Source organism: Brassica oleracea, chromosome C1 (assembly GCF_000695525.1).
Source record: "Brassica oleracea var. oleracea cultivar TO1000 chromosome C1, BOL, whole genome shotgun sequence".
Taxonomy (NCBI): domain Eukaryota; kingdom Viridiplantae; phylum Streptophyta; class Magnoliopsida; order Brassicales; family Brassicaceae; genus Brassica; species Brassica oleracea.
The window spans coordinates 16,971,870-16,978,485 of record NC_027748.1 but is presented as its reverse complement, the minus strand read 5'-3'; positions in this window follow the sequence as shown (position 1 = coordinate 16,978,485).

Genomic DNA, 6,616 nt, shown 5'->3' with positions numbered 1-6,616 from the left:
CGCCCAAGGCAATAAGAAAGTTTTAGAATCTATACATGCACTCTCTACTGGTCTTTACCATACCAAAGTCAGTATGATTGAGGCCAATGCCACATTTAATAAAATAGCCATCGAAAATTTCACTCTATGGCACGATCGGCTTGGCCATCCTGGTTCGACCATGATGTGAAAGTTGATACTGAACACTAATGGCCATACATTGAAAGAAAAACGAGTTGTTCCTAAGAATCTCACGTGTATAGCATGTTCACAAGGGAAACTCATTGTTAGGCCATCACCAGTTAAAGTAACTAAGAAAACGATAAATTTTCTGGAAAGAATACAAGGAGACATATGTGGACCAATACATCCATCTTGTGGGACGTTTAGATATTTCATGGTCATCATTGATGCATCCACGAGATGGTCGCATGTCTGTCTCCTGTCGACCCGCAACTTGGCGTTTGCGAAGTTGCTTGCTCAGATAATTCGGTTACGAGCTCATTTTCCAGATTTTCCTTTAAAGACTATACGTCTTGATAATGCTGGTGAATTCACGTCCCAAGCGTTTAATGATTAAAGTATGTCCATGGGGGTAACTGTGGAACACTCCGTGGCACATATACATACACAGAACGGCTTAGCCGAATGATTTATAAAACGCATACAGCTAATAGCTCAACCATTGCTTATGAGGTCGAGACTTCCGGTTTCTGCTTGGGGACACGCCGTGTTTACGGGTCATGAACCAGGCATATCCCATCTTAAGACATTTGGCTGTGCCGTTTATGTTCCAATTGCTCCACCACAGAGAACAAAAATGGGACCTCAAAGGAGGATGGGGATATATGTTGGATATGATTATCCAACGATTATTAAGTACCTTGAGCCAACTACGGGTGATTTACTTAAGGCCAGGTATGCGGATTGTCATTTCGATGAATCTGAACATCCAACATTAGGGGGACATAATAATAAGCTGGTAAAATAAATTACATGAGATCAAACATCCTTATCTTGGCAAGATCCTCGGACTCAAGAATGTGATTTAGAAGTCCAAAAGATAATACATTTACAAAAGCTAGCTAATCAATTGCCAGATTCCTTTGCTGACCCGAAAAGAGTGACAAAGTCATATATACCAGCTGCTAATGCACCAATTAGAATTGATGTTCAAGGGGGACACAATCAAGTTGCTACAGAGTCTAGACAACGTTTGAAATGTGGTAGACCAATAGGTTCCAAAGATAAGAACTCGTGGAAAACAAAGAAAGGTGTTGAACCCGAGGTTGGAACCCCAGACATGGCCGCGGCCGATCCTACCCGAGATATGGCCGCGTCCGACCATAAGGCTTTAGACATGGCCGATGGTCCTGATGTACCAAACACTGATGCTTGGGACGCCAAGCTTCATGGTACTGATGGTTCTGATAATAATGAGATCTCAAAAAAATTATGTCTTGTCTGGAATACAATGGAACAAAAAGAATGTCGACATTGATGATATATTTGCATACAAGGTAGCACTTGAACTTATGGATTTAAACGAGGATCATGAACCCACGTCTATTTATGAGTGCACTCAACGATCAGATTGGATCAAATGGAAAGAAGTTATAAACGTGGAGTTAAATTCTTTAAAGAAAATAGGTGTTTTCGGGCCTATAATCCGAACACCATATGATGTTAAACCAGTTGGATACATATGATTCTTTGTGAGGAAAAGAAATTATCATGGTGAAGTAGTGAGATATAAAGCACGGTTTGTTGCACAAGGATTCTCACAGAGACCAGGAATCGATTATGAGGAAATATATTCCCCTGTGGTAGATGCTACTACTTTTAGATTCCTGATAAGTCTGGCTATAAGAGAGAACTTAGACTTGCGGTTAATGGATGTAGTAACTGAATACTTATATGGTCCACTGGATAATGAGATATATATATGAAAGTACCAGAGGGTATTGAATTGAAAGACAAATCGAGTTCTCGAGAACAACATTGTATAAAGTTGAATAAGTCACTTTATGGACTGAAACAATCAGATCGAATGTGGTACAATAGACTAAGTGAGTACCTAGTGAAAGAGGGCTATAAGAATGACCCGATCAGTCCATGTGTTTTCATAAAGAAATTCGAAAATAAAGGATTTGTGATCATAGCAGTGTATGTTAATGATCTGAATATCCTAGGAACCCTAGAGAGATTTCCCAAACAGCTGAATATCTTAAGAAAGAATTCGAGATGAAAGATCTAGGAAAAACAAAATTTTGTTTGGGATTACAGCTTGAGTACATTAAAGATGGAATCCTTGTGCATCAAATGGTATATACAGAAAAGGTACTCAAGTGATTTAACATGGCCGAGTCTCACCCATTATCTAGCCTCATGATCGTGAGGTCTCTCGGCCTGGACACTGATCCGTTCCATCCTAAGATGGACGATGAAGATGTCCTAGGTCCCGAAGTGCCATATCTCAGTGCATAGGAGCTTTGATGTATCTGGCTAGTCACACACGACCATACATATGTTTTGCCGTGAACCTATTGTCTAGGTTTAGCTCATGTCCAACCCAAAGGCACTGGAACGGGATTAAACATGTTCTTCGTTACCTGCAAGGAACGAATGACTTGGGTCTATTTTATACTAACCAAAGGTTTAGTTGGTTTTGCTGATGCAGGTTATCTTTCGGATCCACACAATGCTCGATCACATACAGGCTATGTGTTTACACATGGTGGAACGGCCATATCATGGCGTTCTGTGAAGCAGACGATCGCGGCCACATCTTCAAACCATTCGGAGATCTTGGCAATACATGAGGCCAGCCGCGAGTGTGTTTGGTTGAGGTCCATGACCCAACATGTCCGAGTCGATTGTGGGATGACCGAAGACAAGGACGCACCAACCGTGATGTATGAAGACAATGCAGCTTGCATTGCTCAGCTTAAGGATGGCTACATCAAAGGGGACCGGACGAAGCACATACTACCTAAGTTCTTCTTCACGCACGAGCTACAGAAAGCCGGCGAGGTCCAAGTAGTCCAAGTGCGTTCCAGCGACAACTCAACAGACCTGTTCACCAAATCACTTTCGACCTGCACGTTCAGGAAGCTCACGCATCAGATTGGGATGCGTAGGTTGAAAGATCTTCAGTGATGTTCAGAACATGGGGAGTAATACGTGTTGTACTCTTTTTCCTTCACCATGGTTTTGTCCCACTGGGTTTTCCTGGTAAGGTTTTAATGAGGCAACATCCAAAGCGTATTATAAACTTTGTATGGTTATGACATCCAAGGGGAAGTGTTATAAATCATATTATGGATGTCCATAACCAGTCCATACTAGAGAGAGAGAGTCGGCGCCCTAGAGAGAGAGAGAGAGAGAACCGGCGGCTAGAGAGAGAGAGAAACCCTAGTTTCCTTTTCCTGATTGGTTTATGATTTGTACTCTTTCCTTATTTGTATTTCCTTTTCTAGTTTTTCCATTATTCTATAACGGTTTAATTCCCTATATATAAAGGGCTCCTTATGTTTAAGATTAATGAGAATATACAGTTTCTATTCTCTAGTTTCACAACAGATAACGCATAATGCTTTTATTTAAAAGTTAGATTTCGTACTTGTTAAATACATAATATTTATATATTTAAAAATATTTTTAATCAAATATCATTCTAATTTGTAAAGGTTAATGGAATTTTGTTTCTGTTTATTTGTATTTTGCGTAGAACTGACCTACAAAAAATAATTATCACTGGAATTTAATAAATTTGCACTTTCACGAAAACGCACTAGTTTAACATATAAACTGAAAAAATAAATAAATTATAATGTAAAGGAACAAATAACGTAACAAATACACTACTATTAAACTATAAGAGTTGTCTATAATTTTTTTCTAATCTTATATATTAAAACAGAAGTCACAACCTTGATTCATGTGTGATTTTTTTAAAAATGGACTCTCACTAGAAATCAGTTATCATTCATTTATTGTTAATAATATGGCTTCTAATATATCATTCATAATATAACATCGACTCCTATAAAACCAGAGTGGTTAAGAAACCCACATTTGATTCCTTAATAAATTATACATAGTGGTAATGTAAACCATCTAAAACATAAAACATAATCCATCATATTGAAATCATTTTCGTTCATAGACTAATACATTTTCGTTCTGTTCTAGAGTTCTGGTATGTTAATATACATGTCGTTCATGTAATAAACAAAACCAACTCGTATCAACAACATTTGTAGACAGACCATACAGCCGGTTCGTATTTAACAGCTCAACCATTTCATCTAAAATGGTCCATAAAACCTCTGTTTTAGATTGGTTTTGTCACTTACACATTATTTATACATGCTCAAGTGATGATTCGAGTTCTATTATTTGAACCTGTTCACCTGAAAAGAACCATCAAACCGGTCTTATCATATCAACATCGAGCCAATATATCATATCAGTTATAATTCGATCATTATTCAAATCATTGTTTATCTTTAAAATTAACCAATATAACAAGATTTTTCAAAACCAAGATTCTGTATATATATATATATATATATATATTCCTTATATTGAAACAACTAATTTACACAGTTCATGTTACTTGAACGTTTAAAAAATGATATTCTAACCATAATGATCGAATTATAACTTCCCGTCCACTCCTCATGTGTTTTCCTAATTTTTTGCAATGAAATATCGAAACAACTAAGAAGAATATCCTCAAATATATCAAGATACGAATATTTACGATATAACCATAACAACTTATTCAAAATTTTCTACAATTCATATATATTACTTGCGAATAAAGTCACGGTATATTCTCTCTAAATACCCTAACAAACCTAGCGATCTATATATATATCGATGGCTCTACCCTTAACCTCAACCATCACCTAAACTAAAACAGTTTGAGCTATGTCTATGATCCAAGCACTTTCGTTATTAAAAGACGTCAAACCCTACAAACAGGGCTGGCGAGTCCAAGTTAAGTTGCTTCACTCCTGGAGGCAGAAAACCAATGATCCTTGGCTTTCCTTGGAGCCTCTTTACGATCTTCCTCACAATTGTTCATCCATGTCATGCATGCTGCGAGACAGATTGTATTATATATCTGTTAGCTTGGCTTATCATTCCTCACGATCTTCCTCACAATATCATTCCTCACGATCTTCCTTGGCTTTCCTTGGAGCCTGTTTGTATTATATATCTGGTAAGAGAATAAATTTTATATATCTGCAAATCCTAACGTCATGTTCTCTCTCGATCCCCAGAAACCAATTATTATCAGTTGATATTACATTAATTCACTTAAACAGTATCATCCACATGGCCTAACCCATGTACGAGCTCTGTTTCTTGATCTCAAGATCATTCAACAGTTCCTCTGCACTAGAAGGACTTTGCAGTATCTTCCATATCATGCATCTTTGAGATGATTCTCTGCAGAGATTACAAAACAGAGCTTAAGAATATGAAACAATTGTAAATAATATATTTCGTCACTAACTTATTGCAGTATATCAATTTTGAAAAAACAAAGAGTATATTAAAGTACCTTTCTATTATGATAAACAAAATATATTATCCTACGCTCAAGCTCCAAAACAGAGGAAATTCAACTTAGTATATTAAAGTACCTGTCTATTTTGTCTACGAACCTCTGTACGACCTACAAACATCTCCACCACTACGACTCTGTTAATGCTTTTATGAAACATATTTTTGATTTCAGAAACTAAGCTTGATCACCCAAAAACAGAGGTTCGTACTTCGAGGAGTGGACCTCTCCAATGTCATAAACGCCAATCTGTATGATTGAGATATAATCTATCAAATCTCGATTCAACATAACAAAACCCTAAAATCATCTAGAATAGTAATCGGTTGTTAGATAAATTAAAAATAAACTCCAAACATTTGTAGATAGGCGTTAGTTATTGATGATGTTCAAAAACTTCTTCCGTTTAGATTCAAGTGAAAAGTGATATGCATCTATGTTTAACGATGCGGTGAGGAAGACATAAAGCTCTTCTGAGATTAGCTTGAAGACATAAAGCTCTTCTGAGATTAGCTTTGTTCTGAACGAAAAAAGTCGCGTGTGTTATCAAAAAAAAAGTTAGTTTTCTTCCCGTAAAAAAATAGGTAACTGAAACCTAATGAAATCATTACTTGGATCATAGACTATTGTGGCCCATATTACAATCATTATTTAATCTCTGTATTTGATTGAATTTTATGAATTTAAGAAGATAAGTTATTAAAATTTATAGAATAACATGCTACCAACGCATTTTTAAGGTAGACGCAACAAAATCATTTTAAATATATGTCAGTGTTATTTGTTAAATAAAAACTACTTCGTTTTTTGATAAAATAACAAAAAAATACTAAATATTTAATTAATTACTTTATAATTATAATCTAAGAGATATAATTTTAATTCACTTTGACTTGATATTTTTGTGAAATGTTACAATATCTTTGTAAATGAAAATAATTTTATATTTTTACCAAACTAGATTTCAAAAGTTCATGAGTTCAATAATCAAACACTAATTCAACAAACAGAAATATATAAAAGAAAATACATGTTACATTTTGAAATGATTAATTT